We start from the raw sequence: 23,087 nt of genomic DNA, 5'->3' as shown, positions 1-23,087 counted from the left end.
GATCTGAGAGCAGCATAAGCCTTACTAAGAATATGCCTTTTATTCTAAAATATTTCTATATTTTTAATTCATGTTTCTGACAGCTCATGGAATCCAATAGGAAAACAGAAATGGCTTTTACCAAAAGGGAAAGATCTGTTCCAGAAGGTATTAGTCATTTCCTAAATATTGCTACATAATTCTTCATGATCTTTCAACAAGCTACATGGACTTATGAGAGTCCAATCCTCAAATTTCTCCTTCAGTCTGCTTAAATGCAGATAAAATAGGAAGAGAGTAAGAAATTGTTTTTGTCAATGATACTTGGATCACAGTCTGCTACTTAGAGTTATGACAAGCACCTTTCCATCCTTTTAGTAAATAAGAAATCTTAATCTGAGGTTGTCCATACCCTGATGTGTAACGTTAATGACAGGACAAAAGCTTACACTGGAGGCTTGTGGAATCTGGAAACTTGAAGAAAAAAAGTATCCTGCAGGGCTGAAGAAGTCACAACAAATTTAGACTCTATGCTAGTGATCTGCCATAAACATATTTTTGTGCTAGAAGTACTGTGTGTCACAGCCATACTAGGCTACATCTACAAAAGGACTTGCACAACAAGCACCAGCACTGTGGCTTTAGTAGGTTGCTCCGAAGCCTTGCTGGACTGCCACCTACCTCTATAGGCACCTGATGACCCGTTATTCCCTGTTCAGTGATGTTCATAACAGAGGTCCTAATGCTACCACACTGCTTTGTGCCTATGCCCTGGTAACGCTGTTAAATGGCTGGTCTCACCAGGGACTTCCAGTATGGTCAACTCTCTTAAATGTTTGAACAGCATCACACAAAATGTTTTTATCCAGTATCTTAGTAGTCTCCCAGGACAGAGACTCTGAGAACTGAATCCTCACCTCTAACCTCAGCCTCCTTTGAGATGACTACTCTATTACTATATTGAGTGTGGCTGGAAGTTTTCTGTAGGCTTTCTTGTTGTTCAGTTTTTATTTGTCAGGTTTTGGGTAGCAGTGTGTAAAAGAGCTGTCTCAGGCTCTTATATAAGAGAATTTTTGTGTCAGAGAAATAATTATGTCTTCTTGAGGAAGGGGTTGAGGTCCTACCCTTCTCTATCCTCAGTATTTTGAAAGAGTTTGACTATTTCATGTGAATCCCTGTTCAGTTTGCAAGTTTCTGTGACACCTCACTTCCCCCTTGCATTGAAAAAGGAGAAAATACAGTTTGTCTGCAAAGCTCTCAGAAGTTAGGTATTGCAGTACTTAAATTCTTCTCTGGATCCCTATCAATCTCCCTGACGACCTGGGAAGGAAGGAAATTGTGCTGCATTTATATCCAGCACAGCATCTGAATTTCAACACATTACTATAATTACAGTTAGGTACATAGAGATACAGATTCAAGGTATCAATTTCTGATGGCTGCACATCCAGACGGAGAGGTAAAGTGAAATGTCATAGCTATGTAGAATATGCTTCCTCCTTGTTATTGATCAATACACAGTATTTGTAAATATTAAAACATTTTCTTTCCAGTCCTTATCTAGTTAATAATGGTTTTCAAAGTATTAGATTAAATTCACCCTCTTGAAATGTGATAAATCCAGCATAGTTTCACTAGGAATGTATTTGATTTGGTAACAACAACAACTGTTATCTTTGTTTTGTTCATATCAAAGAATCCAAACTCCTTTATAAACTAAGGAACGAGTTCAGATGCTAATGAAATGCAGTCACCCATAGGTGAAATGCAGCAGAATTCCTCTTCTTTTAAATAGATAATCTACATAAATGTTCAGCACTGGTAGTGGAAAAGAATCTCCAAGATAAATTCTCTGCCACAGATTTTGGTTTTTTACTCCTCTGAACACAGCAAAACACACTGTGATGTTTCAGGGTGAACTACAGCCACGGTTTTAGAAAAGAAGGTGCCTAAATTAGGCACTTAACACATAAACAAACGTATGAGAGGAATGACTTACAAAACCACTGATCACTAAGTGTCTCAGCTAGGTTGAGAGCTGATTGACGAGCCACCTTATTTGGGTAGGGACACAGGACTGCTATTAACAGAGGTATATGCAAGGAAAGAAAAGGCAGTCTCACAATGAAAGGGTTTAAGATGTCAATAAAGCACATGTTTACAACAGTAACATTAAGCAGTTAACTGTGATTCATGGTTTTAAAAGCAGAAGACATTTAACTTGCTAATTACAATAACAGCTGCAAAACTGAAGAATTCTTCAACTATTTATGAGGTATGATGACAAAACATAAAGATAAAGCATTAGAACATGTGAGATCTGACTGTTAAGAGTTTCCTATTAAATCAATCTCATCTGAGTCCAGCAGAGTCCGACCAAAGGGACTTTAGAAGCATCCTTAGTCTTTTCTGCTCAGTCCCTGTCTTGCATTATATTTTTAGATGCTGCTGGTCCTTCAGTTGATTGTTTTAGCACATTGGCTAGGTGTTCGGCATGTGAAAGGCCTCTACTGGATATTGTGAATTGGATTCTTATGCCTGCAGAAAATTTGATTCAATGAAACAGCAAGTCCTTTCACAGGATGACCAGGCCACAAATCACAGATGTCTAAAACAATTCATCTGAGTTGTGCCTTCTGACCCCTTCTTTTCTGCACATAACACAGCCATGAGAAAGTGGGCTGTGACCTATGCGACAATTCCTGGTGGTCCATACCCAGGTCTATTTCCTCCTACTTTTCTGAAATTCATGTTTCTCTTCCATTTCCTCGACAGATGTGAATCTGCTTTCAATCAGAATATATTATACTATATAACTTAGCAGATAAACAGCCAGTTCTGTGGCGGGACATATATATCTGGTCATGCCCCTACAAATACGCCAAGAATGATCTGCACACAGTTTATGCTTAACAGGATTTTGAAAAATTTCCTGTATCTTTTGGCAGCAAGTGGTTTCTTTCTGAGGAAACTATATAAGGGTCATTACTCTGGGTTTTGAGGCACATCCAGATAAAAAAATATAGGAAAGTTACCCTCTGCATAAGGAAGCAACAGTTAAATCCACAGTGAAGTAACTTGAAGATGCTTTTACATAAAGCAGTGATCTGAGTCGATCTCACAGGATTGCAAGTTATATTAAAAAGCAGTGCAGGGAAATGAAAGCCAAGGCACAGTATCCATCAAAGTAGTGTAGCAAAGTATATAAACGGCCCTTTGATAGCTATCAAGCATTGGATGCCATTGCAACAGCACTGGCACTAAATATAATAAAATCCTGTAGTGGTCATTCACTGTCATATCTTGGGCAGTCTTGTACTAAGTGGTACTGTGCATGCTATGCTATCCTTAGGAGAAAGTTAACTTCCTCGAGTCCTGTTCTTCTTATTTCCCCTATGAAAAAGATTTACAGTGGGAGCACAAGATAGAAGCCGCTCCTCCAACTGTCTGGACAATGGCTGGAAGTTGCTCTTCTATGAGGTAAGTAAGGGAAAGGAAAGCAGTAGCTGGCAGATGTTCCCTCTATGCCTGGACAAGAGCACCCGGACATCAGGTGACACACAGTACATCACCTGTTTCCTATCTGCCACCTTAGCATGTTTTTCTTGACAGCGACTAACTCTTGTGCCTCAAGAATAAAAAAAAATATAATGAAATTCACCATAGGAAACAGTCCACATTCTTTCATTTTGCATCCTCATTGGTTAAACATTTTGCGTAGGAAAGGCCCCTCTGTTGGACTTCCTTTTCTGTCCTATGTCCATCTCTTTTTTGCCCACCTGCCAGCCTATCTACATAAATAAAATCCACATTAAATATGCAATGGTTAGCAGAGAGGTACTGGAGAACTTGCCACTAAATAATGTCATTTAGCTAATTAAGTTAGACTGCTAATAAAGGTAATGATAGAAACAATAGTTTTGGCAACAAGAGCTGGGAACTGTGGAGGAGAATGTGATTGCTGCTTGGATCATATTCACCTTTTAAAGTGCCATTTTGACATTCATAAAGCAAGCACTGCTTGGTGGAAAAAGAGTGCTTGGTGGAAAAAGAGTGCTTTCAGAGCAGCATAGATCAGTAATAACTACAGAAACAGGGGATAAAAAAAGGCTGTTTAAGATTCTGGGTGTCTCTCATGCCAAACTCTGTCTTATCCAGAGAGTTCAGAAGCTCACAGCCAGCGTCTCCTGGAAACGTGTCACCTTCGGTTGCTATTGATCAGTAGCTACCTACTGTTGTGCTGGAGATTCAGCTCACCAGCAACAAAGTACTGTCGGTACCAAGGGTGTTGCACAACAGTGCACAAAGCTTTTTGATGACTAAAGTAAAGAAATAGATATCTTTGAATAAGGTCAGAAATTACTCAGTGATAACATGTTTTCATGTTATCTGTGAATGCATCACCATGGCTCAGCTGACAGAGGTGAGAGACTTCTCCAAAACACTGAGAAACAATCACATAGGCTATCTTTGTTTTTTAATACTGAAGAACTTCTTTCTGTTGTTTTTATCTTTATTTTTATCAAACTCAACTTGTACTATTTTACTTAAGTTTTATGTAATAATACTTTGTGAAAAGTTATTTATTTTTAATGTATCAGCAAAATATTTCCAAAAGGTCGTATTTTTAAAGTGAAGAAAATGGAAGTGTATAATAATTTCTATAAAAAATTAAAATAATCCGAGATAACTATACATTAAAAAAGCTAAACCTGTGCAAAAAAGACCTAATGTTATGACAAATGGGATGCACACAATTCACCAAAGTACATACATGCACATCAACTCAATTTAGTTTAGTCATCCTATGGGCTTTTTACCTAATTCCTTTCTGGAACCTGTGGACTGTAAGACTGCAGTATGTTCCTTCTGAATTCAAGGTCCAAACCTTGGCTACAAGAAACCATTATATTTTGGTGTACTCAGTGGAGGAAAAAGCTGTGAAGGTTGCACCTACCTGTCCTTCTCTGCAGCCCCTCATGACGAGTCTATTCAGTCCTCTGGCAGGCAGTAGAAGAGCCCTTTTAAGACCATCACTTATACTCAGGAAGAAAAAAAATCTATGCTTTGAGTAATCATCTGACTTGTTCCCCTTACAAAACCCACACATTTCTGCAAAAAGAATAGTAGAGGGGCTGTTTAAAAAAAAAAAAAAAAAAAAAAAAAAAAGTTGAAGTCAGGAGAGAAGACACTATTACTAGATATACACAGTAAGATGATGCATAGATACTTTGTCTCAGGCCAGAATTGCCATGGAATAAGAATATTTTATCCCCTTTTTGTGGATTTTTCAGAAGGATGCATCACCATGGACCTCATTCTCTTTGGTCTGAGTTTCTGCAGTTACTTCCCATGTGCTTTCCTCCAACATTTACAAAAATAAGATTCAAATTAGAATAATGTTAGTATAGTCACTATCTAACTGGTTACACTTAACTTTGGGAGGGGCAAAGTTACTGAAAGGCAGTATTTCTCTTTCCTGTCAGCCTCATTTTTGTGACTGACTTCTTTTTGCGTTTACAATGGTATTTACATTTTTATTCACATTTCTAACTTGCCAATGGCTATTAGGAAGGGTTGGATAAAATTTACATCAATGTCAGGCTATTAGTATATAATTAGTACAGGTGTTTGTGCTTGAGAGCACGCACCTGTGGGAACCAGGGAATGGATGATAAGGTTCTTAAAGTCTAAGGCTCGGTCTTAAACCTATGCTGTGTATTTACTGTAATGGGGGAAACACTGAGTTATTTACAAAACCTGGAAAGTTCTGCAGCCTGCTGTTACAGAAAGCAATGTTCAGCAGGCTTAATAAAAAGATGTGCCCTTCAGACTGCTCTCAGTTTGTCCTATCATGTCTTTTTCCATCTTCTGCCTTATAACATTTTCTATGCCTTGTAAACTGATAGGAATTCATTCCTCAATGGTCACACACAGAGGTTAATAAGCTTCTAGAAGCAGCTGACTTAGCACTAGAGAAGAAATACTCTCCCCTACATCCAGTTCAGAAATGTTACCTTCATATCCCCTTCCCTGTTTTGGGAAACCATACTGACACTAAGTCTTTTTCCACCTCGGCTCTTCTGGGTGTAGACTGGCAGTGCAGTAAGTTTTTCCTCTTGTCCTGTAGCTGAGAGGCTGTTCACTGTGCAAATTGCTGGTCAGCATGATGTGACACTGAGTCAGCCAGAACCATGAGATAGGTACCAATGTTATACCTTATGTCAAACCTCAAAATAGGGCTTTGAGTGTTAAAAATAATCATTCATTAGGTCACGGGGTAGGACAAGGTAACTATTACAAAAAGATAAAAAGATTTTGTGGGGGAAACAGCTTAAACCATTTGAAAACAAATCTCTCCCCTACCCACAGTGTCTGTCCTTCCTTCTGACCTTGTTCTCCATCCAGCAGTTTTCACCGTGGATTGCAGCAGACTCCCTCTGACTGTCTCAGAAAGTTTCCATCACCTCTGTGTCTGTGCTCTCTGATTTCTCGCCGGCTCGCACGCCAGCTGCAGGCTCTCTGCCTGCTCCACCCTGCACTTGCCAAAGGTTTTCCAGCAAAGCCTTTAAGCTCGCTCTCGCAGATAGCACCATCTCCCTCTCCCTTCAGAGGATGCAAAATCCAGGACAAAACAAAGCAGCAGCTTTTGACCTTGCTGTCCAGCGCAGCCTTTCAACAAAACACACTGCACACGGAAGCTGTGAACAAACAAATAACTCAGGCTGTTTAACATGTCACAGTGACAGGGTGGTGAATGGTAGGAAAGGCTAAAAGAATTTAAGAGATTATTGGAGGACAAGCAACTAATCCTATGTGTATTTCTCCCACATTTCTTACATCGTAAAATGTCATTCACTTGTGCAGCCAGGAAGCAGTGAACTTGCTTGTTTAAGAAGAACAGATCAGGAAGGTACTGCGGATTTTTATTACTCAGAAGGATTCCTTCTAAGGTGATAAAAGCACACAGTTATCTATACTGGCACAAACAGCAAGGTGTCTCTGCCTTGTAATATTAGAGCCAAAATATGTCACTTTCTCTGCCTTAAATTCCTTTCTTTTTTTTCTTTTTTTTTTTTTTTTTTCCATCTTCAGAAGACGTGTACAAATTCCACTGTAAAATAAATAAGAGTTTTGCACGGAGTGATGAGAATGTTAGAGGTTAAAAATATTCTCTACCTCCTGCCTCACCGTGCCCTGCCATCTCTATATATTTTCATACATATGCAAGTTTATGTTGTAAAATGTTCCTAGCAAGAGTTTGCTGGTAAAAATGCTATGCATTATGCCCGATAAAATGCTGAGATAAAATGGAATTACAAAAAGCTGTGAAATACACCTTGGACAGTATACGGATGCTGCACTAGGAAATGTACCTCACAGGAAACCATGAAACCTGTGACCCAAATCACAGCACCAATCAATCTGTGAGGAAAACTAATATGCATGATGCCTGGGTTTCATGTACTCAGTGAGCATATTCACATGATAAGGTTTTTTATCATTTGAATGTGCTGCACCAAAAGGGAAAGGATAAAAAGTACACTGTCACCAATTTGGAATGAGGTCTGTAGCAGTCTGCCAGAAAGGAAGAGGACCATAAATGGGAGAAAGGTTATGTCTAAATAGGCAAGGCTTTCTACAAAAAAGACACCTGGGAGAATGAAGACAATTGCTATAGATTATTTTTTTCCTGTAGATTTTTTCAATTATATTCCTCAAAAGATTTGGAGACAGTAATTAATGTAAATGTTGAAATGCCCTCAATTTACCTTCTTTTTATTTTCTTGCTCCTTGCAGTTTAATACAATAATATAAGCAATGATGAAGGATTTTTTTTCACCTTTTCCATTCTTCCAGACCCTCAGTTCCTTAAAGTCATGAAAGCACCAAAAGAAGTATTAAGCCCTGTAATTTTTCTAATCTGCCACCCTTCCAACACTCAATTTTTTGAAGTTAAAAAATTATTTCTGTCACCATTTGGAGGCTTTCATAGGTGCAAAGTTATGAATAAGAAAGTAAACCCTTAACAGAACTATCACTCAGTACTTTGAACCAAATGGCAAAAATAGGGCGGGAAGAAAAAGGAGGAGTAAGGGAAATTTAAAAAAAAAACACAAAACACCACTTTTTCCAGATTAGCTGATTTTAAAAATGCATGTATATATGTATTTTTTGCTTCTGTCTTTTCTTCTAGTTTGATCTTTATAGAACTGAAAAAACCTGCAATATACCATTTATTTGTGTTTCTGACTTTGCACAAATGTTTCTCTGCTTTTCAATAGATCCTACTCATAGCATGTAAATATCTGTGGCAAAGACCATCCCCCTGGAGTGATACAGGATGCATTGTTAAGCAAAATTTTTTGAGTTTTATTTGGTTTTGTCCTTTTGTTCTCTCTCAGAGTTCTTTTAGTCATTTTCTTTCTTACCATGTGAACGCAGAGGGAAGTTCCACAAGGGCCTCTTTCTGCAAATAATATGCACGCAGCTATGTAAAGACTACAGATTTCAGATAGCCCATGCAGAAGATCATGACATTTTCTAACTAACTTAGAATCTGATGTTCAGAAGCTGAATCCCACTGGAATGTGGGAATACAAATCGGAGTATTTCCACTCTAGATTACCATTACTCTCTGGGTGGATGGGTCTCCTGGAGGCTCAACTCCACAGCAGAAAATGATGAAATTTTCCACTTTTTTCCTTCCTCTGCACTTAGCATTTTTTTTAAAATACATCTGAGCACATAGACTAGATGGAAGCCACAGAGCACTCCAGCAAGGTTTCTTAGCTAGGTGATCAGCAGTAAGGACTTGAAGACACGCCAGAGTATGTAGTCTTGATGAACTGTTGACACAGCCTCAGCTTGTCTGAATCTCACCTAACTGAAGGTAGAACCCACATATAACAGAGCTCCTTGTATCATTGAAAAGCAAGCATAAGCCTGAAGGTCTAAATGTGTATCACCATACTTAAAATGTTTGGAAATTACTAATGGACATACATGCTCTAAAATTACCAACCCAAACAGCAGAAATGCAACACTCTTATGTTCATAGATCTGTGGTTGTGCAAGTTGTTCCCAATACAGAATGCTCTGCCAAAAGCTGAAAACACAACAGCAAACGTTTTGGCATTTTCCTTAAAGAAAGAAAATTTAAAAGAAAAAGAAAAGAAAAAAAAAAAAAAAGTACAAGCTGCTTCTGAAGCTGTCATTTGAGAATATGAAGCTTTTCAGACCCTCAAATCATAATGTGTCTTCTTGACTAGCTCTTTTATTGAGACTTGCATTTTTGTTGAAGCCAGTGCTAGGTATGACATGGCAGCAGTTTCAATGGGTTTACAACTACCAGTAGCAGTCAGAAATGGTAAGTTTCCAGATGTTTATGACAAAATGCATCTCTACAGACAAGGAAATCTTACATTGGTATGGTACTGGCAGCTCCAAGGCAACCTTGACATAAATTTTCAGTAAACATATTCCTGCCATTGCTAGCTGTGCTACCCTATCAATTCAGTGTGATTATCTAGTCCAATACCAGGAATCCACATTTAATAGATGGTTCCAGCAGCAATCCTCTGACACCATCAGCTAAAACTTGTTCTCACTATCTTCTTTACCCTCATCTTTATTGCTGTCTGCAAGAGAGCTTCCCAGTTCCATAAATTGGTATGTAAGGGCAGGTATTTGCTTCATAAACTCCTGCTGTTTCTCAACTGTTTGTCGGTGCAATGGAAGATTTTCAATACAGTATGTAATTAACTATTACTGAGCAAGTAAAAACAGGAGCGAGATGTGTTTGGTGTTGAAGTGTAGCAGAGAAAAATGTGATTTGCCAGGGTTATTCCTTCCTACAGCTTTTAAATTGCACCATGTCTCTCCCAAAAATAAATTCATGAAAGACTGTGGTATTTTTACCACTGAGCTCTGCTTATGGAAATGCCTGGCTGCCCTCCAGAAAAATAAACTCTTTATGAACAGAAACAACCCCCCAACATTGCATACAACAGGGCAGCAGTGCAGATGGTTATAGGACACTTAAGCATGGCAATAATTCATGGACATCACTAGCCATTTTAATATAAATGTTCATTTGTAATGAGCTAACAAAACTAAACTTGGTCAAAAGTTACATTTTAGGAAGTAGTTACATCAAGAATTTTACTTTGAGGTTTCAGGCTTGGGGCAATTGTATTTGTGTGATCTTTTCCACTGAGCACAGAAACCATTTTTGTAAACACTGAAACTAATTGGTGGGGACAGTCTGAGACACTCTGGCTGTTGCTTTGACTCTGAACAATACTGTCCTCTAAGGACACCAGAGGTCAAGGCATTAGGCCATTGACAAGTAGACGACTGTACAACTTCACTGTGATGTTATATCAGCAAGTATTAAATTTAAATTTTCATACTGAACTAGCAATTAAGCTTGAAAGTATGGTTGTATAACAACCAATGAAAAATCCTGTTTTAATTATACCAAACTTACATAGACATTGCTCTTTCTCTTTTTGTTTCCTAATTTATATCCTCTCTCTTGGTGTTGCCTTTGTTTCTGCTTCGTTCTTGGCCTTCCTGTCTACAGCTATTTCTTGTCAGAATACTCCCACATCTTTTGCTACCTAGTGCTTCCTAAACGTCTATCATCTCTACAGCTAAATTGCATAAAGCATTACTTTGCTACCAAAAGGAAAAAAAAAAAAAATCTACTGCAAGGGATCACATTTTCCTATTTGATGCTCCTGTGGACCATTTCCATTTCCCCTGCTATCTCGAGATAGGAAGCCCAGCTGTTTGCTTTTTTCACTTCTTTCATTAGAGTTCACACTTTACTTCCAGATACCCTGCTAGAGCAACTGTCTTCCTACACCAAAACCCTCTGGAGAGGTACAAACATTAGTGAGCATGTTAGAAGTACTAATGTGCAGAAACTTACCCTGTATTGCGTATGCTGCCTCTCGAGTTCTGCACAGGGAGCAGTCAGTCTCACAGTGCTCCTCCATCTGAAAATAAAAGAGAGTGGATGAAATAAGAAAGGTTCCATGCAATTGCGTGAACACGTTTGTTTTCTCCTTATAAACGCATTTACCAGGCAAACATCCAAATCCAGCGGAGTTCTGCCTGACGAAGCACCTGTCCCTGAGGGGCCTCATTTACTGTCGGTTCAGGAAGAAGCTCTAGATGCTGTGTACTTCTCCCATCCCCTCCACCTTTGTTCCTCATAATGGGGTGTACTAACATCTCTGTGGTCTCTTCCTTACCCAAGAAAGCAAGGTCTTTTGTTGCAAGAATAGGTTTGAAATAGCATTTTTTATTTTTTTAATTACTGTTACTACTGTTATTTGATCACAAAGATGATTATGGTCCTATCATCCTTGTCATCAAACTTTATGACAGTCACTAGAGTAGGAAAAGGGTCATCTGATAGGCATCGTCCTTCCTCTAGCCTCATTCCTGCAAATGTTTCACCTTTTCTTGTCAGGCAATAATGCACTGGATGCAGTAGTGTTTTTAATCACCTCAGCCACCATTCTAATACTATCATTACTCCCATAATGTGTAGCCATATAAATATAAGCTTATTGTGGAATGCAAGCGATGTCAACTTTCAAAATGAATGGTCAGTTTAATTATAACAGAATTATAAAAATAAAATTGCTTTTTAGCCAGTATTATCCTGTCAAAGATTTTATCTGTAACTAGTTAACTTGACAGCTTTACTGAAACTTTGTTATAATTAAATTCCCATATCATGCAACTGTCTGGTTTGATTTTATTTCATATTACAGTTTTTAATTCATTTAATTAACATTATAGCCTCATTAAGCAATGGTATGTTTTTAATTCAGCTCATTTGTAAAACAGATATTAAGTTACATCCTAATGGACCCATTGCACTCAAGTTCTATACAGAATTGCACTCTTGCCTGACCCATGACTGAAATTAGACACAGCCTTAAATATTTAAATTCTTGCAAAATAATATGAAACTGTGACAAGCAAGAGTGGGATAGCACATGAAATTTGTAAGTCCTTCTTTGGCAAAGAAGGGATAACAGAGAGTTGCAGGATGTGAAAAATTATTGTGGTCTAGAAAGAAAAAAATGGAACTTTAGTTAAGGCGAACAATAACACTTTTCCTATAATTTTGTTATTAACATACAGGATTTTTTGTTTGTTTTTTTTGTTAGTTGTTTTTTGGGGTTGTTTTGTTTTTTGTGGTTTTTTAATAAAAAAAATAAGGTCTGATATGGCAAACTAAATTATAAAAAGAGGGAAAGGAAGACTTGTATAACTCATCACTTGTTGATGGAATGAGGTTTTGTTAATTGTTCCCGCTCCCTGCATCTAAGGTTGGAAATAGAAACCTCTTAGTAATGTCAAGTTGTCTGTGTAAGATGGCATTCACAAACATGCCTCTCAAGCCCTGTCAAAGAGATATTTTCCTACTATAGGTCTCACACTATTCTTTGATGAATTAGCAATTTTTATTTTATGTTTTTAATTAGGCTTTTAAAATATTTTTTTATAAATTTCTTAGTGAAATTTGAATTACATTATATTAAGCACAAATAACTAAAGACAATTTTAAAAATACGCACTGGTCATGATATTACAAATTATTCCCTTATTTTCAGTTATGACAATTTTACATAATATTTTGTCACCTTAATTGAACTAAACCAAGGATTCATATTAATAGTGGATATTAGCTTGATTTCTTTAAATGCCTGCAATCAAATGAACAGCTTTAAGGCATCTATGTATTTTGTTGTGACAGTGTATTAGGCTTTCTGGTGTCCCGACAGCACAGAGTATCCAATAATACTTTTTTCTTTTTTTTTTTTTTTTAATAAAAAAGATAATTACTATGGCAACTGTCTAGCTTCACGCTTTCACTTTGCTTATCAAAATTTTGTATTGAAGATGACATGCAGTACTTAAAAATATCCTCTAGATGACACTGTTTACTGTGTTTAGAAGATGTGCAGGCATTTTTAAGAAATGGCTGTAAATTGAACGCAATACATTTGACAAGTATTGTTTGAGCTTAAGCCTTCTCTCTTGACGTCAGTGGCCAAGACTTCAGCAGTTTCAGTGAAAACAAGAAGAACTTCTATATTTATCTATAAAACTAAACAAAAATCTTGTCATTTTCTTTCAACGGTAAGGACTGCTCTTTAAAATATAATTAAAATAGTTTTAATTGCATCCTAAGCTATAAAATATATCATAGGAATGCTTCCTAATTACTGAAACTCCTTCTAACATACACACACATACTTAATTATTCTAGATGACTTTGTTTAAAAATGACAGTGTATAAATATTAATCTTTTTTTTTTTTCAACTATTCTTTGTTCCATGATCTACATTCATTGTAGCACAGTAAATTTGAGTTCATTAGATCAGTTACTGCTATTTAGATGTAAATGTCTTCAAGGAGGATTAATTACACTCTAATTCTGATTTTTATTTTTTTTTTAGGCAGCATAATGAAGACATTCTCTGATATTTCTCTGATAAAAAAAATCCAGAAACTCCCCTTGTGACTCCATATAACATAGTTCACAAGAGATAAAATTTCGGAAAAATGGGTAATTTTAATGGGACTTGAGCTAGTAAATTAAGTTAGGTTGAGATCCAGAAAGCCATTCAATGGTCAAAATGTCCATGCTCAAGTTGTCTATCCCCCACAGCGGTACCTTGGTTGCCTCTAGAACACATGGGAAGAGTGAAAAATTCCAAAGTGCTCTCCTTCAAAAATGAATGAGAGGCCACTCTTTCCTTTAAACCAGTCAGAGAAGAAGGAACTGCAACTACCATGGAGATTTGCCCACATGCACATTTAGATCATGTAGCTGTATATGTTGCAGCAATATTTTGAACAACTTTTCAATTTGCATCTTCCTACATATTCTCTTAAAGAACATGAGAGCCCTGTTTAGGAAACTGAAGGTAACTGCTAGTAGGAATGCTTTTCAGTTACCTGTTACAGAGCTCTTACAAGTGGTAAATGAACCACCAAGAGCATTTGAATCACAGGCTGGAAATTCATGACAGTTCTCTGAGGAAGCAGAAGAGCCAATAGGTGTTTTCCTCTGTCCTGTGTGATTCAAGCATGCACCACCCTTTCATTAGCAGAGTATCTTGACCTGCAAATTGCTGGTTATTTGTGGAGGGTCAGGTTTACTGACTATGCAGGATTTTCTTCAGTGACTGTTTTATGCAAGGGATGCACACAGTTCATTGAGTAGGGAATGCAAGACAAGGATCTCCTTTAGTCTTACCCACTATGCTTTGGAGTCAGTATACACACACAGAGAATCTGTCCCGGTCAGGCTTTAACCATATTATAAAAGTGAACAGCATCATCAAGAGATAAAGTTAAGATGTTCATTAGAAGTTGTGATTTAGAGACTATAAAGACAAAAATTGAGTAAACACCTTCTGGGCTAAAGGAATTTTAAAATCATTTAAACACAAATTTCATGGTTTTGCTTAAAAATAACGTAAAAGAAGATGCAATGTTTTACAAAAAGCTGGATTTTGTAGGCGTGTACTGTATTATCCAGTGAGAAGACAAAAATAGTCTTTGTAGATCCTGATAGGGCTCGAGATATGCGTTGTTCATACAGGCCAAGACTAAGAGGCTTTTGGACAGCCACAAAAGTACAAGGTCAGCTTCTCAGAAATGTTAACTACACAAGCAAGGTGTGGAGAAACTTCCTCCAGTTTGATGACATTTAACTTCAGACTTTCAGGTTTGCATTACAAGGCAGATACCTATATTCTGTCCATAACTTACTTTAGAACACTTTAGATCTTTTTTGATCTGTTTTTTGAGGTTTTGGGGTTTTTTAACCATGTATCTTCTCAGTGGGCTTACAGTATAGTGCAAGATCTACTTCACATCAGAACAAGCAGTATCAGTGTTAATGAGAACAGAATTTGTGACAGTATACTTTAAATCAGAGCTGCCTTAGGATATGTGGGAACACTGACATAATCATTTGCAATGCTAACTTCATACAATTCCAGAGAGAATTATGAAAATGAGCCTCATGTCTGTATTTTGTGGGGAGGAGCTGGGTTTTCAACATTACTTCTTCTTAATACTACTAAGACATGCAGGTCCTGACTCCAAATGAATTCCAAGTTTGTGAGAACATTTTTGATTGAAGATCAATAGTCCCCGGTTCCCCACTCCCCCTTTTAGGAAAACTGAAACTAATTGGAAGCTTATACCAGAAAGAAAGAAAGGAAAGAAAGGAAAGAAAGAAAGAAAGAAAGAAAGAAAGAAAGAAAGAAAGAAAGAAAGAAAGAAAGAAAGAAAGAAAGAAAGAAAGAAAGAAAGAAAGAAAGAAAGAAAGAAAAGAAAGATAGATTACTCTTTAGCCATAGATGTGTCACTGCCAAAGAATGCCAAGCTTTGGCAAAAGCTTTGACTTTTACCTTATAGTATTTTACAATAAATTCTTCCAAGTGATGGATGGGGCTGGCTAAGGAATACCTGGGTAGTTGTTCCATAAAGTATAAAGCACTAACCCATCACAGACCAAAGTGGGGTAACAAACACTTTTATCAACAGAATGGAGATTTTCACTCACATTCAAGGACTTGGATTCAAGACCTAATACTTAATAGGGAAGAAAATTGAAGGCTCACAACTCCACTGATTCTGCCGTAGTAGCATAGGTATGTGTACAGAGAAAGATTCCTGCTACACCATCTGTAAAAATATGTATCTCTAGGGCTAGAGAGACAGTCTTTTCATTCACTTAAATGTAATCATGTTAATAAGAATTTCATAGTTTCCAGATTAAAAAAATTCTTATTTCTGTCAGTAATGAAAAGCATATTTGCTGAATACAGCTGACTACTCTCACTGTATATCCTGAAGTCCTCTGGCACTCACGCTATAAGAAAAAAATCCTCTTCAATAAGATTCCCTACATTTCTCAGTCAAGAATCAGCTGAACAGTAATGTAAACCAAGCAATAGCTGAAGTTCACCTTTGAAATTGAGTGCTGTTCAGTATACGAAGTTTACTAAATTGCACAGGTGTTTTGATGGATTGACAGCAGTGCAGCAGTGGGAAAAAAAAAAGCGCTTTGTAATTATTACTCCTCACTGGTATGATAATAGCATAGGCAGGGTGGATCTGGTTCTACAGTGAGTGACATACTTTGTAATACCTGAAAGTAAAAGACTTCCCAATTACAGAAATGAGATAAACATCATTTTTCTATTATGCCTTCATGTGTCTTCTTCCAGCATCACATACATTTCATCTGTGCTTTCTGTCTAAGAAAATCTGTAGGTTTCTTTTTTTATTGAACAAATTTACTGTCTTCAGTGACAAACAGTTATATACTGTACAGGAAAAGAATGTCTAAATAGGACTCTGAATAAATTTGACTTACTCTTTTCCAAGATATCATATCTTGGGAACAAGTATTCTCTCCTCATCACAGGCCTGAGGTTTGCAAGCATGGAGGGAAGCTAATCAGCCAGAAGGCCCTCAGTCTATCCAAGCTTTAAAAAGATAAAGGGGAAAGACAGAGATATGAAAGGGAATCTAAGTACTGATCCCTGTAAATCCATCTGAAAATAACAACTTTCTGGCATATGTCAGAACAAACTTTGCCAGGAAAAAAATATGGCACTTCCAAGCGATTCCTAATATTACGTTTTCTGATTCTAAGGTGTCCTCCCTGGGAGGGAGGATTTTCCTTGCTCATGCAGCCTGAGTCTGCCCAAGCCCAGTTGCTGGGCAGAGGGAGATGGGTGCCTTGTTAGTCTTTGCTGTGGACCCCTGCGGCACCCTCCTGACGCTGCTAGGACTAAAAGCAATCTAATCTACCTGTCTAGACAAGGCTTTGCTCTGGTCTGATCCCTCTCTTTGGAGTTGCTTGTGACATCCAGAAATTTGACAAGGAAAGCAATTATTGATCAGTCTGAGGTGTGTTTTGCTGTGATAATTGTCTAAGCATGACTGAGTGATGCTCCTATAGATAGGTGCTTACTTATTTCCTAAGGCATGTCGTCCTCAGAGTGACAGAAACGTTGATAAGGAAGAGGACAAAATGACTAACTTTGATGGAGTTTGCGTTGAAACATCTGCTGCTTGTCAACATGGGAGGCAGAAACAGTGATTTATTAGTAGTAAAAAAGGAAAACCAATGAAACGGAGTCTCATTCTTCCCCTAAACTATTTTCTGACTATGAATGCCCAGTAAGTTCCCATGAAGAGAAAGTACCCCATTAGCTGTATATTTTTACTTTTCTTACATTATAACTTAACACATACATGATAACACATTATTTACTTTAAGGCATCAAGGAGCTTCTGCCTCTTAAGGAACCTGGCCAATAAAGTCACTGAATGGAATAGTGAAAATCTATGAAGAAGTCAAATTATGGTCATTCAGATTTTTTTCTTCTTGTCTGGAATGTAAATATTTTTAGGATATTGAACAGAATGTAAATGAATGCAAAGATATTTGGTGACATTTCCTATTCCCTGAATGCATACCAAACACAGGCCTGTAATTTTCCCCCATTGTTTTAATGCGAGTAATTTTATTTGGCTTAATCGTTTCTTTTGGGCTCAGCTCTGCATGGGGACTCTGCAGAATTCTGGCTTCCACATCAAGAGGAGCTCTGAGACGAATTAGCCTCCAGAAGGACAAAATTATATCAAAGTACTTCCCCAGAGCATGGTGGCATGTACAGAGTTGGGGTATTGCCACCCGCAGGAGGAAGACACACCTTCTCTTTTATGGCTCTCAAGTCCCAAAACCCAAAGGTTCTTTGAGAATCACAGCCATGCCACTGGGGCATGGAAAAGCAACGCGGTGGAGAAATCTATGCTCTTCCCTTCAGTGTATATGCATGGTAAATAGATTGGCATAATCTGCTCAACAAAAGGGTGTAGCTCTTGCAATATTTCTACCATCAGAACGCAAAACATACCACCCCAAAATATAAAACCTCAAAACCATAGATCCCTTTGTTTAACCAGAATGTTAAGAAAAGTAGAACTGTTATAAATAAGAAGCAATCATAACAGCACAATGCTTTTAAACAGAAATTAGTCATCTGTCTGCCTGCCTATCTGTAATTTAAAGAATGAAGCTATGTCTATGTCAAACGAGTATTTCTTTCCCCAGAGGACATAGAGTTTAATCAAGCTTCACTACCTTAGTAACCTTTTGTAAATGGCGAGGCATGACTGACATCAGAGTAGGACTAAAAAACAGAAGATATTTAGGTTCAAACCTAGATGTAAAGATGTCAGTCTCACTAATGCAAGTTAGTGTGAGTATATATATTGATTTAAATTGAGCATTTTCTATTTTCTGTGCAAGCAAGGAGCAGGTCAGAAGTTGAAAGCAGAAAAACAAAGTAAATGCCTGAAGGACGTCTCATTCCATGCTTTGGGTCTCATTCTGATCCTGTCAACATCGTATCAGCATAACTCCATCAATCAGATTTACATTACTGTTTTGATGGAAATGAAAATGCTTTAGTAAAGCTTTTTCCAGACACTGTTTTGTCTGAAAACCTTTAGACTTCTGTTCTTTTCCTGTCTTTTTCCTTCTACCGTTTTTAAACAATAAAGCATCAGTAAGACATCAGGTTATTTGCAGGTCTTGGAATATTTTCACCTTACACAAAAGCATACGGGTTGGAATCTGATCCTATATTCTGATTCATCAGCTACTTCATCCGCTAGTAAATAACATGAGGGTAGCAAAGAATAAGACATTTTTTTCTTTTTGTGCCACATACAATTACATCTCATTTAAGTGGTCCAATAATTGTATTTTAAATGACACATGTTTACTATTCTCTTTTTGCCATATCCACATTGATTTTTATTGTTTTACTAAATAGTTACTAAAGCCCTGTGAGGGAGAAAAAAAAAAAACAACCCACACTTTTAAGCAAACAACTCAGGTCTGTACATTAATATGTACCTTTAAATAAACAGCAATAATTAATGGGAGTTCGGCACCTTGCTGTATTCTACAGTGACAGGGATTAAGCACTGGCACTGCAAAATGCCATTTTTCAGCTTGTGCATTTGTAGACCCTTCAGAGCCATGAACTGACATTTGCAATCTTTGTCAGTCAAAAAAAAAAAAAATGGCAAATTCAGTTAAATTTAATTCTGCCATTCAAATGGAATGAAGGTCGTCACCTGCCCCTTTTGTGATTTGATTATCCAGGGTCTGAGTTTATTTTCCTGAAGAAAGACACATTAAAAGGGCCCAATTCTGCAACTATTCCCCCATCTCAGCAGTTCGATTGGCTTAAATTATTCATCATTAACTGACTTAGCTGTTGCTATTTATTTAAGAGTACAGATTAATATGTAGTCCTGGACTGTTTGCTTAAGTGTTTTTCCTTTCCTAGAGCGCTCACAACCATTCTGAAAAACAATTAAAACTATTTTGAAATTATGAAACATAGTGTATTAAATATAATTTATAATTCAATTACCTGGCTTTTTCAAATGCTGTAGTTATGTATGGTTTACAATACCCGAAGTATTTTTATTGAATTCATTTGAACTACTCATGTAAATAAAGAGTCCAATCCTTACACCCAAGAAGAGAAGGAAACTCTGAAGCAAGCTCCTGAAATCCAAACCATTAGGTGTATAAAGTCTGGACAAAAGCAGCATGGTTATAAGGAGAAACATGCTTGTAAGGACATGCAAAAACCACAGGCTCCACAATCCTCTCTGCATGCTGCTCCCACCTTTGTGGCATTCATGTCTCTTGTCTTCATAGACTCCCTGAAGTTTTGGGGGTTAGAAGCACAGCAAATTATAAGCATCACTTTTTGGCCCAGTACTTCTTGTAAGAAGCGGATTTCCTGAGGTTCCCGCTGAATTGTGGCAGAAGCCCGAGTCAAGGATAGAGCAACGCCAGCGCTAGTTTGAGCAGAGCAAATGTCTGCCCTGTGGAGGGGGACTACTTCATGGATTAAATACTATCCATAACAGGGGGAGTCCTCACTTCTCACTCGCCCCCGCTGAGCTCCAAACTTCTCTTTCTGGGGACAAACAACATCAGGAACACCCTGAAAGATCTCATCAGAACCAGCAATTTGGCTTTGAATATTTTGTATTGGAGAAGGGACCAAGGCTGTATTTGCTAAAGATTTAAGCAACATTTAAGAAACAAGGCCTCCAGGGATAATATTAAGGATTGCTACATAGCTAGCATGTAACCTGCCATTTCAACACACAAGGGAATGTTTATAATGCATTTTTTCACTATGCTGGACTGAAGGGGACATGCTATAGGTGCACCATAGGTCAGGTTCCAGTGTTGCAGTGCGATAGCATGAAGTAAAAGAGCTCATTCATTAGCATATGAATCAGTTCTCCATAGAAAGTGGTAGAACTGCAGGAGAGGAAAAGCCATTTTGCCTTAATAATAACAGCCTGTAAGAGGCAATCCCAGGTACAAAATGATCAAGTGACCAGAGCCAGTTCAGTGAAGAATGATAGCATTTTATGCTCAACACTTCAAGATTAAAGTCTTTAGTTAGCTAAGCAAAATGTGAATCAGTTTCATGTATAATGTATTGTGTGAGCCTGTAGCTGGTATGATACAATGTAAGCAATCCCATTTAGTGCAATTTGACTATAGCTAGTACTGAATAATTGGAGTCAGTTTCTAGCATGCTAGAATCTGAGTCAAATATGATATGGAAAAGAATTTGATACATATTAATATGGAGGCGAAGATAACAAGCAATGATGTGGATGAATAGTTAATATGCCGTAATACAGAAGTCATTTTAATAGTTATGATGTGATTAGGAGTCCAGTGTTCTTATATGCAGACAGAAGCCTAATAGATCACGGTAAAGAAAGGAGACTATTAAGGAACAGTGTAAATGATGGTACACAGCTGCATTTGAGCAGAGCATAACATCAAATACTGCAGTTTTCTCAAATATAAGAGTGAGCAAATAAACATTTACTGGAGGATAAAACATGGCTACTCAAGTGAACATGGGAAAAGTTTCCGAGCATTTCCTCACATTTCAGGGGCAGTGTAATGCTGCACTGGGCGATTCCAACTCCTGCTCAGGAACTCAGCCCTTTCTATTAATTTTCTCCCATTATTAGTGCCCCTTTGGCACTCTGGGCCTCAGTTTTACAAGCTGTTGTGCAAATATTATGATCCAAACACCCTCCTTTCACATGAGGTCAATAATGTATGATTAGTTAAAGCACTACATCATTTTAAAGCAAGCATGCAAACATGACAAATCTGCACATAAACATATTTTGCTTTCTAATCTTCAGAAAACAGCAAAAATATGTTATTATTGTGACTTGTGACCATACTGAGTTTAAATCCAACAGCCACAAGTTCATTGAATTTTTTTTTCTCTTCCTAACTTTTCATGAGGCTAAACCTGTGTACATGAGAAAAGCTCATTTATGAGTATGTGCTAATCAGTTCTGACTACAAGTTAAAGTCATCCCTGAGCAAACAGAAAACTATTCAGCTTAGCAATAAAGTTAAATAATTATTACCAGGCTATGTGATGTGACTACAATGTGACATTGAAATGACTATGGTGTGATTAGAATAAGAATGTTATATGCCTGTGATGTTACCAGAACGAGGCTATAAAACGTCTGTATTGCCATACTGCTGTGATATGACTAGTGTCAGGAAAAATGTGTGCATTATTAACGCATACATAAACATGCTGTATTTCAGAGGCAGACTGCATTATACAGAATGCTAGTAGTTCTAATTATCTTCTTTATTAATGGCTGTTCTGCTTTGTATTTTAAAAGACGAAAGAAATGCGTACTTAATTCATTCACAGAGTTCTTTTCCTAAGTGGTTTGGCAGTGAGGTTGCTCCTTCATGTCACTTGTTTGACTTTCAATGCTGGGGCTCTAGTCATCCTTTCAGTATTACATAATGAACATTTTCTTAAACTATTATTAGATTCAGTTCCGTTTGCTACCACTACTTGATGTCATCAAAACCAGGATCAATTTTTTTTCTGTGTGTATCTGTAACAGGAGTCTTTTGGACACAAATACAAAGCACAGCAGAACTAAGTGTGTTTAATCTTTACACATCATGGGATTACAGGACGTACAGCATTCACATACAGTGCCTGCATCCATATGACTAGCAAAGATATGGACATTTATTAGCATGTACCACAGAATACCAAGCCATGCAAATTACTGACCTCTGACAGATACAAGCAGTTTCCACCATCAGTTAACGGTGTGTCGTATGTGCAGATGCATATGGGAGACTAAAGGTAGGAGCCTGCAACTGAAAATGTAAAATCTTCAAGGTAGGAACTCGCATCTTCAGCTGGCCAATGCTGTCAACTGAAAATGTGTAAATTATCTATAGTACCGTGTACAGAAAAAGTCAAATGCTGATGTTATCTTTAGGGGTGTTTTTTTTGTTGTTGTTTGTTTTTGTATGCACATGTATTTGAAAGGCTTAACCAGAAACAGCAGCCAGGGTGGCCATGTACCTGGGCATACTAAATTGGATAGGTACTGTGTCATACAGCTTGCAAGTTCAAGCTGAGAAAAGCAAGCAATAAAAGCGCAGCCAAATGAAGGTTCATTCATGCTTCAGGAAACGTTGAAAAAGGCACTACATATAATGCACTATATATAATGCACTATAATCATCTTCTTGTCACACTTCTCAGGTCACTCGTATCGTAATACATTGGCATTTTATTATTACACTGTCTTCCAGGCTGGTGAAGCTTCTTTGTGGCTAGCTGGATAATCTACCTGTGTCATTTACGGGGAAGGCGAAATGATCACTTTTATTATTATCAAACCACAGAGAGGGATGTTTTCCAGTTCAATGTTTAAGCAGACAAAACCCAAACCAGCAGAGCAGCTCCCTCCCTCCTCAGCAAGTATCTCGGCTGACCCTTCGGGAAGGGGAAGGAGAAAGGTGTGCAGGCGTAAATGGGAGCCGAGACAGGGCTGGAGTCAGAGCAGCGTGAATTATAGATGAAAAGGCATGTATTAAACATAAAGTCGAACCGCGCGGAGGCTGTCTCTTATA

General features: G+C 37.6%; 1 long non-coding RNA gene across 1 annotated transcript in view; it reads right to left on the bottom strand.

The window, feature by feature from the left end:
* The window catches only part of LOC113490358, a 40,084-nt gene extending 18,220 nt beyond the window's left edge, over positions 1-21,864 (bottom strand). Inside the window, exons 1-3 of the long non-coding RNA XR_003400217.1 lie at positions 21,854-21,864; positions 16,267-16,277; positions 2,621-2,625 (exon numbers count right to left, since the gene is read on the bottom strand). This is a non-coding gene — a long non-coding RNA (uncharacterized LOC113490358). The remainder of the gene's footprint in view (positions 1-2,620; positions 2,626-16,266; positions 16,278-21,853) is intronic.
* Between the last annotated feature and the right edge of the window lie 1,223 nt (positions 21,865-23,087).

Source organism: Athene cunicularia (assembly GCF_003259725.1).
Source record: "Athene cunicularia isolate RWA chromosome 1 unlocalized genomic scaffold, athCun1 chr1_part1, whole genome shotgun sequence".
Classification (NCBI taxonomy): Eukaryota; Metazoa; Chordata; class Aves; order Strigiformes; family Strigidae; genus Athene; species Athene cunicularia.
The sequence above is the reverse complement of the archived record's forward strand: the minus strand, read 5'-3'. Positions and strand labels throughout refer to the sequence as shown.